Source organism: Spermophilus citellus (genome assembly GCF_964194105.1).
Source record: "Spermophilus citellus genome assembly, chromosome: 7".
Classification (NCBI taxonomy): domain Eukaryota; kingdom Metazoa; phylum Chordata; class Mammalia; order Rodentia; family Sciuridae; genus Spermophilus; species Spermophilus citellus.
The window spans coordinates 28389664-28400382 of NC_138188.1; the positions used below are offsets into that span (position 1 = coordinate 28389664).

The following is a 10719-nucleotide window of genomic DNA, read 5'->3' on the forward strand; positions in this document are numbered from 1 at the left end:
TGATAGGTGATGGAATTTCAATGTAGTTTTGATTTGTATTTTCATGGCTAAAGATGTTGAGCAGTTTTTCATTTATACTTGTCAGTCATTTGTATTTCTTTTGAGAAACATCTGTTCAGTTCATTTGCCTATTTATTGAATGAGTTATTGTTTGGGATTGAGTTTTTGGAGATCTTTTTATAGTCTGGATATCAATCATCTGTTGGAAGAGTAGCTGCAAAGATTTTTCTCCCATGTCATAGGCTTTCTTCACCCTGTTAATTGTTTCCTTTTCTATGTGGAAGATTTGTAATTTGACGCCATCCCATTATTGATTTCTGCTATTATTTCCTGAGCTGTAGGAGTCCTATTCAGAAAGTCATTCTCTGTGCCTATATGTTGAAGTGTTTCCCCTTTGTTTTTTTCTAAGTTTCTGGTGTTATATCTAGGTCTTTGGTCCATTTAGATTTGATTTTTGTTTAGGGTGAAGATAGGGATCTAGTTTCATTCCTTTACGTATGGATCCCTATCTCTTAGCACCAATTGTTAAAAAGACTGTCTTTTCTCCAGTGTGTGTATTTGGCACCTTTGTCAAGAATCAGAAGACTACGTGGTCTATTCTTCATGTCTGTTTTTATGCCAATATCATGCTGTTTTTTTTTTTTTACTATTGCTTTGTAGTATGGTTTGAGATTAGGTATTGTGATGCCTCTAAGCTTATTATTATTGATCAGAATTGCTTTGGCTATTTTGGGTCTTTTATTCTTCCATATAAATTTTTTAAAAATATTTTTTTTTTCAGTTGTAGATGGACACAATATGCTAATTTATTTATTTGTTTATGTGGTGCTGAGGATCAAACCCAGTGCCTCATGCATTCGAGGCAAGTGCTCAAGCACTGAGCTCTTCCATATGAATTTTAGGGCTGTTTTTTCTTGTTCTGTGAAGAATGTCATTGGTATTTTTATGGTGACTGCATTGCAACTGCAGATCACTTTTGGAAATATAGCCATTTTAACACTATAAATTCTACTGATCTAAGAATATGAGCTGTCCTTCCATCTTCTAGTGTCTTCTTTAAATTCTTTCTTTAGTGCTCCATGATTTTTATTGCAGAGGTCTTTAATTTTCTTGGTTAAATTTATCCCCAAATATTATTTTTTATTTAATTTTTTATTTGTTCTCATTAGTTATACATGATAGCAGAATGCATTTTGATTCCTTGTACACAAATGGAGCACAACTTTTCATTTCTCTGGTTGTACATGATGTAGAGTTGCCCCATATGTGCGGTCATACATGTACCTAGGGTAATGATGTCCATCCCATTCCATCATCTTTCCTGCCCCCATGTTCCCTCCCTTCCTCTCCCTCTCCTTAAACCAATCAAAGTTCCTTCATTTTTTTTTCCATGCCTCCTCCATTATGGATCAGCATCCACTTATCAGAGAGAACATCTGGCCTTTGGTTTTTTGGGATTGGCCTACTTCGCTTAGCATGATATTCTCCAACTCCATCCATTTACCTGCAAATGCCATAATTTTTTTCCCAATGCTGATCAATATTCAACTGTGTATATGTACCATAGTTTCTTTATCCATTTATCTATTGAAGGACATCTAGGTTGGTTCCGCAGTTTAGCTATTGTAAATTGAGCTGCTATGAACATTGAAGTGGTTGTATTACTGTAGTATACTGTTCCCAGGTGGTTTTTTTTTTTTTTGAGGCTATTGTGAATAGAATTGTTTTCCTGATTTCTTTTACATTAGGTTCATTATTGGTGTATGGAAAAGCTATTGATTTTTGTATGTTGATTTTGTATCCTGCTACTTTGCTGAATTTGTTTATCAGCTCTAGAAGTCTTCTGGAGGATATATATATATATATATATATATATATATATATATATATATATATATATATTTAATAAAACCCTCATGCACAATTAAACTTGATTAAAAGCCTGGAGAATGCTAAAAGTAGTACAGGAGGCTGCAGAGCAGAGAGTACAGGTGTGCCCTTTCCTGCAGTTGGTAAATGCTGGGAAGTAACAGGCAGATGTGACTTCACCTGAGCATTGGAGAAGCAAAAAAGTTGCCTTGTCGTCCTAGGTTGGTGGCAGACTTGCTTTTGCTCCCAAATCTGTTCTTGGTGAGGGTAGAGCAGACTCTTTAGGATAGGGAGCTAGATGGAGGAGTCTTGAGAACCTGGTGCTCAGGAGTAGTCACGGGCCCCAGTAAGCTCACTTTAATATCTGGTGTCTGTGGTGTTGAAAAGGCATTTGAGTTTTCAATAACATGCAGGGGATCAATGTTCTCTTGCTCCGCCATCACGAACTGACTCCACTATTCCAGGGGCAGTGAAAGCAGCCGTTCTACCACCTTGGGTTGACGCTTGATGTCCTGTAACATGGGTCACTGGGTCTGGATTGGGTACAGCATGGGCAACAATTGTAGGACCAAGGACTTTAGCCAGATTGGCAACATCCATTTTAGTGTTTGGACTCTGAGCCACTCTCTGCAAGTGAATCATGAGGAAGGCTAATGTGTCCCTGTTGGCCTGGGGTAGTTCACCAACAGCCTGGTACATGGCAGCTATGTCATTATCTTCATCTGTGATTTCCGCTACTTCCATAAAGGCTTTGTTTAGCTTAAAGGTTAGAAGGGGTTCTTTGAGGTTTCGAAGGGAGTCTTTTAGAAGGCTACAGACGGCATGGATATCATCCACTTTGCTGAGAAGAGGTACGGTTTTCACTCTGGGGAATTTCTCTTTCAGCTCTTTTACTGTCCGATCACAGCCTGAGATCCTATACAAGCCGGTCTCAGTTAGCCCTCTCTGCTCCATTTCATTTACACAGTGGACAACAATAGAGGGAATCATTCGAGAAGTTTGGGACACCAAATCAGCCAGCATTCGCTCTCCAACCTTGACAGGTGTTCCTGTCAGAGTAGGAACGCAGGGAAGGGGACAGCGGTCCCGACATTCTGGATGAGAAACCACACGACAATCTCGACACTTCGGAGACAGCTTGCCACATTTTATCCGTTTCCCACATGGAACACAGGATTCAGGTTTAATAACCGTCTGAGAGACAAAGTCACGCAGGCGCATCCCTCCGTTACTCTGTGGTGTGCCTGAACTCTCATTCTCGGTTCTTGGCTCCAGAGGTCTACTGCTCAGGGTGGAGTCACTGTTCCAAGGTTGTGAAGTCCCTGTTTTCCTTTGGCTCCTTGTCAAATGTGGCACAGTTTCAATAGTGGACACAGCTTCAATGGGCCCACCATCATTGGGAGCAGTTACTGTGGTCTTTGCAACTATGGATTCATTTCCCTGGTCTACTGTGGAGCCAATGGAACGAGTTTTCTTTATAGGACCAGGGGGGTCCATCAACAAACTGTCGGCTATTGGAGCGCCTCTTTTCTCTCTTCTTCAATTTGAAATTCTTCACCAAAGAAGAAATCCCAATCCAGTGATTCATCAGTCTTATCAAAGCTGATATCTGATAAAATGGAACCAGATTCATCAATGGTTGACAGCCTTTTGTTCCCAGCATTGCCACTGGATGGTTGGCCTCTGTTGAGAAAAGCCAAAGCTGATTTTTGCTCCTCGCTTAGTTGAATGCTGTCAGATGGGTCACACATGAGCATCTCTCGAATCAGCTGAATCTGTCTTTCCAGTTTTTCACAGTCAGCCTCAGCTCGCTGTCTCTGTTTAATCTCTACATCCACTTGATTTTGTGCATGCTTTAGCTTAACATCCAGAGCACTACGCTCCGTCTCTGCTCTCATCAAAAGATCCTTGTATTTCCCCAGCTCAAGGTCTGTTCTCTGCCATTTCTTCCGGAAATCCTCAAAGTCCTTTTGCCAACTGGATGAATTGAAGTTCATTTCCTTCACGGAGAATCTCCACCCGGCGCACAAGCTGCTCAAACAGATTCCGCAAATTCAGCCTTGTGGTATCCATCTTTCTGCAATCCCAATGACTCCAGAGGCCAAGGCAGGAGGGCTGCAAGTTGGAGTCCAGCCTCAAGAATTTAGCAAGACATTGTCTCAAATGGGTCGGACGCTCTCTCTCCTACCACAATCCAAAGCCAGACGCACCTAGTTTCAGTCCCCAAAACGCACCTCTCTAGGTCAGCCCGGCCTCACTGGCCTTCCACTTCCCTCTCTGGAGGAGGTTTTTTTTTTTTTTGAGTCTTTTATGTATATATAGGATCAGATCACCTGCAAATAGATAATTTGATGTCTTCTTTTCCTGTTTTTATTACTTCTATTTCCTTCTCTTGCCTAATTGTTCTGGCTAAAATTTTAAGTACTATATTGAGTAGGAGTGGTGAGAGTGGACATATTTGTCTTGTTCCAATTTTTTAGGAAATTCTCTAATTTTTCTCCCCATTTAGTATGATATTGGCTTTGGGTTTGCCATAGATAGCCTTTATGATTTTGAGGTAGTTTCCTTCTATCTCTTGTTTCTTCAGTGTTTTTTTTCTTTTTGGTAGTGAGAATTGAACCCAGGAGGTTTTATGCACTGAGCCATATCCCCAGCCCCTTTTTACATTTTATTTTGAGACAAGGTTTTGCTAAGTTGCTTAGGGCCTTGCTAAGTTGCTGAGGCTGGCTTTGAGCTCAGGATCCTCCTGCCTCAGCCTCATGAGCCTCTAGGATTACAGGTGTGTACCACCCTGATTGGATCTTCAGTGTTTTTAACATTAATGGATGATGAATTTTGCTGAAGGTTTTTTTTCTGTATCTATTGAGATAATCATGTGAGTTTGTCTTTAATTTTATTTATGTGATGAATTATGATTATTGATTTACGTATATTAAATAAGCCATGCATCCCTAGAATGAAACCAACTAGATATGATATACAATATTCTTAATGTGTTTTTGAATGAGGATGGCTAATACTTTATTAAGGATTTTTGCATCTAGGTTCATTAAGGATATTGGTCTATAGTTTTTATTTCCTGATGTGTCCTTATATGCTTTAGGTGTCAGGGTAATACTGGCTTCACAGCATGAATTTGGAAATATTTAATTTCCATTTCATTGTATAATTTGAGGAGCTCTTCTTTAAAGATTTGTCTAATTCAGCTGTGGATCTGTCTGGGCTTGGGCTTTTCCTTACTGGGAGACTTTTTAGTATTTATTTAATCTCATTGCTTAATATTGGTCTGTTTAGGATTTCTATACTTTCTTTGTTCAATTTTGGTAGGTCATATGTATCTAGAAATTTATTCACTTCATCTCAGTTTTCCAGTTTATTGGAATATAAGTCTTCAAAATAGTTCCTAATGATCCTATGGATCTCAGTGCCTGTTGCTCATATCCCCCCCCCTTTTTGTCTCTAATTTGGGTCTTTCTATTTTGGTGAGTATGATTAAGGGTTTGTCAATCTTGCTTATCTTTTCAAAGAATCAATGCTTCATTTAATTGACCCTTTGTATTATCATTTTATTCTCTACTTCTATTTTTATCTACTGGTTTTGGGCTCAGTTCTTGTTTTTTGAAGACCTTGTGATGCTTCATTAGGTTATTTATTTGAGATCTTTTTGATTTTTTTTAAAATCTAGGTACTCATAGCTATAAAATCCTCTCTTAGAACTGCCTTTGTTATATCCCACAGATTCTGCTATGTTGTGTTTCTATTCTCATTTGAGTCTAAGAATTTTTAAAAAATTTAAAAAATTCTCCTTGATTTCTTTGATATCCCATTCATCATTCAAAAGTGTATTGTTCAGGCTGGGCATGGTGATGCATACCTGTAATCCCATTGGCTTGGGAGGTTGAGGTAGGAGGACTACAAATTCAAAACCAGCCTCAGCAACTTAGATCCTAAACAACTCAGTGAGACCTTGTCTCTAAATAAAATATAAAAAAGGCTGGGGATGTGGCTCAGTGGTTGAACACCCCTGGGTTCAATCCCCAGTATCAAAAAAGTATATTTTTTAAATTTCCATGTGTTTGTGCAGTTTCTATAGTTTTTCTTGTCCATTTCTAATCTAATTCCAACATGATATGAAATATCCTGTAGACATTTACTATGTCTATTTGATCTAAAGTATAGCTTAACTTTAGAGTATCTTTGTTGATTTTTTTTTGACTAGCTGTTAGTGAGAGTGGGATGTTGTGTTAGGGGCCAATCTGTCCCTTCATACTAACTAGTGTTTGTTTTATGAAATTGGTGCACTGGTGTTTGGGGCATAAAAATATACCATTGTTATAGTATCTTCTTGGATTGTTTCTTTTATCAATATGTAATCACCTTCTTTGTCTCTTCTGATTAATTTTGGCTTAATGTCTGCCTTGTCAGATATGAGAATAGCTATTCTTGCTTTCTTTTGGATTCCATTTGCATGGAATATCATTTTCCATCATTTTACCTTCAGTTTGTGAATATCTTTGATTGCAAGGTGTGTTTCTTGATGACAACATACAGTAGGGTCTTCTTTTTAATGCAGTCTGCTAGTTCATGTATTTTACTTGTAGAATTTAAGACCATCTACATTCAATGTTATTGTAGACAGGAATACATTATTTCTTTTTTTTCCTTTTCTTTTTTTTTTTTTAGAGAGAGAGAGAGAGAGAGAGAGAGAGAGAGAGAATTTTTTAATATTTATTTTTTAGTTTTTTGGTGGACACAACATCTTTGTTTGTATGTGGTGTTGAGGATCGAATCCGGGCCGCACGCATGCCAGGCTAGCGCGCTACTGCTTGAGCCACATCCCCAGCCGGAATACATTATTTCTTATAATTTTATTTTATTTCTAAGTTTGACTCATTCCCATTTTTATTTGATTATCTATTCTCCTAGTAATAGTTATTATCCACTGAATTCTCTTATTTGTTTTCATCTTTTTCTATATGTAGGATTTCTTTAAATATCATCTGTGATGATGGCTTAGTAGTCATAAATTACTTTTGTTTATGTTTATCTTGAATGATTTTTATTTCCTTGTTGATTCCTAAGGATAGCTTTGCTAGATATAGTTATCTAGGCTGGCAGTTACTTTCTTTCAGGGCTTGGAATACATTGTTCCATGCCTTTGTCCTTTAGGGTTTTCACTGAGAAATGTGCTACTATTCTGATGAGTTTACCTATATAAGTGACTTGGAATTTCTCTATTGCAACTTTTAAAATTCTTTCTTTGTTCTTTTTGGCATTTTAACTATAATATGTTATAAGGAGTTTCTTCTCTGATCTTGTCTATTTGAGGTTCTAAATGTCTATAATATCTGAATGTTCATCTGATTTCCAGTGTTTTAGAAATTTTCTGCTGTTATTTCACTGACTAGGTTATCTATGCCATTGACCTGTGTCTCTACTCCTTCCTCAAGACATGTGAATCTTGAATTAGGCCTCTTAATGTTGTTTCAGAGTTCTTGTATATTCTTTTTGTAATTTCTTATTTTTTCCTTATTACTGTCCTAGTTCATCCAACTTGTCTTTAAGTCTTGAATATTTGTCTTCTGCTTGACTTAGTTTCCTGATAAAATTTTTCATTGAGTTTTTAATTTGACTTATTGAGCTTTTCATTTTCAAGGGTTGTGTTTGGGACTTTTTCAGAATTTTATTTTATTAAATTTGTACTCATATCCTGTACTGTCTTCATTAATACATTAAGTTATTTTGTATCTTCTTTGAATTTGTTAATAATTTTCACGATCAATTTAAAAAATTCTTTGGCATTTCAGCTATTTCAATATTTATGGATTCAGTTACTGGGGGAATTGTGAACCTATGGAGGTGCTTTGTTAGCTTGTTTTCTGCGATTCTCTGTTGAAGTTTTCACATGTGTTGGGACGAATTTTTCTTCCATTATTAATTGAGAGTCATTTTAAGTCAGTACCAAAGCACCCACTTAGAGTGATCTAAGTGCTTGGTTCAGCTAACAGCACCACCACGAGAGGAGAGAACAGTTACAGTAGTAATTTAAAAATAAACCATACATTAGCATATAGTAAAAACTTATTAAGTATGATCTCTGAAACTCCACTAACCAAAGAGAAGAAAGGGTGAGTAATAATATAGAATAGGATGAAAAGTTAGGATTTAATGGGAGTATATTAAATACTGAAATATATAGATATCAAGAAAAAAGGGTAGGGAGGGAAAAATACAGAAGAAGAAATTAGGAGAGAAAGAATGAAAAAAGAGGATAGAAAGGAATATAAATAAGAAAGAAGAAAAGAATTGTGGAGAAAAATCCAATTAATTGAAAAAATAAAAACATAAAACTAGATAGAAATATAAAAAAAATTATGGAAAAGAGACTAAAACAACTTACCCGCCTCCTCCCGCAAATAAACAACAAAGCTAAGATTTGCTTGATGATATAATTAGAATAAAGACACTTCTTTCCTCCAGGGCTTCAGTTTTAGAATCCACCAGCTATAGGTAGGTTTATGGGACACAAAAGAGATTAATTATGTTGGTGAGGATGTGGAAAAACTGGAAGACTTGTATACTCTGGGTGGGAATGTAAGATGACTGCATCTACGGTGGAAAACAGTATGCCATTTCCTCAAAAAATTAAAAATAGAAATACCATCTGATTTAGAATCCATCTCTGAGTCTATAAATCCAAAGAATTGATATCAGTATCCCCAAGATACCTATCTATCTATCTATCTATCTATCAATCTGACACACTCCCATGTTCACTGCAATATTATTTACAGTAGTCAAAATATGGAAACAGCTTAGTCAAAACTATAATGAAATACTACCTCTCCCCTGTTAGAATGGCTATTATCAAAAACCAAAACAAACAAAAAGAATTATAAATGCTGGCAAGAGTGTGGAGAAAAAGGAAACTCTCATACATGTTTTTAGGAATGTTAATTAATACAACCCGTGTGGCTTATAGAGGTTCTTAAAACCAACCAACCAACAAACAAAAAACCCGAACATTGATGTACTATGTGATCTAGTTAACTCACTTCTGGGTAAATATCTAAAGGAAATGAAATTCGCATACTAAAGTGATACCTGTACCTCCATGTTTATCTTAGCACTATTGATAATAGCCACCAAAATATGGAATCAGATTAGCTCTTGTTCAGGGGTAAATAAAGAAAATGTGGTATGTTTATACAATGGAATGTTATTTAGTACTTAAAGAAGAATGAAATTCTATCATTTGCAGCAAGATGGATGGAATTGGAAGACATTATATTGAAAATGAAACAAGCCAGGCACAGAAAGTTAAGTATCACAAGTTCTCTCATATGTGGAAGTTAAAAGAAAAATTGACCAGAATGTAGAATGATTATCACTGTAAGGGGTAGAGGGGAGATTAAGGAAGGTTAGATTTGATCAGTGCATACTTTATGCATGCATTGAAATATCACATTGAACCTCATTGATATGGACAATTAAGTTATGTTAATAAAAATTAAAAAAACCCAAATAATAGAATTATCATGACTGTTTTAAAACTGGTCTGAAAATAGGGTCAATTCTCTAAGTACAATACCACAGAGAAAGTGAACACCTGGGCAGAACTGAAACACTGCTAATAAAGAATGGCAAATTGGATTTTGAGCAGGAAACCAATATTATCTGTGTTCACTGTGTACTAGGAAATTCACAGGTGAAGAGCATGTGAAGTTTGATTGATGTAGAAAAGTTTGAAATAGAAGTGGTAAATTCAACGCAGTAAAAATAGAATAAATACAATATTTGTTAAATAGCAGTAAAGTTCTGTTGAAGTTAGACAGCATTGCTCAGAGAACCTGATCAGCAAGGTCTTGAGATATTGAATAATATTGAAGACACTCATTTATAGGTGTTCATATTTGATGAAGTTTCTGATAGGGGAGAAATCCAGGAATAATGGCTCTTTTCCATTACATCACTTTTTTCATAGAAGAGGGCTTAGATGAAACACTCATTTGCTTTGATTGAGGAAGTGATTCTATTATCTTATGGATTAGAACCAAGATGATTCCTGAGAATCCCAAGTACAATATGGCAAGAATGCAAAAATTACCTTATCATTGAATCTTACACGAACAATAATGAAGGAGTAATTCCTAATACTCGGTTTTCCTCAGAATAGACATTATGAGCACAACCTTGGGTTTTTTCACTATGTGGTTACTGTATAAGCATAATGGGGTATCACTTTCTTCATATAAATCTTCTTGGTTTGGTGATAAGAGGGTAATGGTCCAGATGTACCAATGAACCGAGAATTGTTTTTCAATCACCGTGAAAGAGCACTTTAGAATTATCTCCTTAGAGTGTTGAAAATCAAAACAAATTAAAAGGATTTCACTGACTTGGAGGCATGAAATCTGAAGCTTGACCATGATTTCTAAAATGTCCTTCTTTTTGTAAAGTTCTCTTCCAATTTTTTTTTCTTTTTAGGTGAGTAAATGAGTTATAGTCAGGAACCTCAGATGACATAAGCATAAATTTCACTTGTGTTACATCTTTTAAACACTAAGACTTGGGAAGCATTTAGAATCTTTCTATAAGATGCTTTCTAAGAAGAACAACAATGATAAAAAATTCCTATCCACTGAAGAAATCTTGTAGACTTACAGGATGGTCAAAACATGAAGATTCATCAGCTTATACACATTTCTTCTAATTGTTTCTGCCTCATTTGGTTGAAGTATTTCTTTCTTAGGGAACTAATGAAGCACGGCATAGAAATTTCAGTTGTATACAGCTGGAAAAATTACGTTGAGCATCAGTTAGGACCATCCCGCCAATATATGAGTTGGT

The 10719-nt window shown here is 36.2% G+C and overlaps 1 pseudogene across 1 annotated transcript; it reads right to left on the minus strand.

The window, feature by feature from the left end:
- Positions 1-2045: 2045 nt before the first annotated feature.
- LOC308652762 (rac GTPase-activating protein 1-like) lies at positions 2046-3942 on the minus strand (annotated as a pseudogene). Its single transcript has one exon. The product of its transcript is annotated as a rac GTPase-activating protein 1-like (transcript).
- Between the last annotated feature and the right edge of the window lie 6777 nt (positions 3943-10719).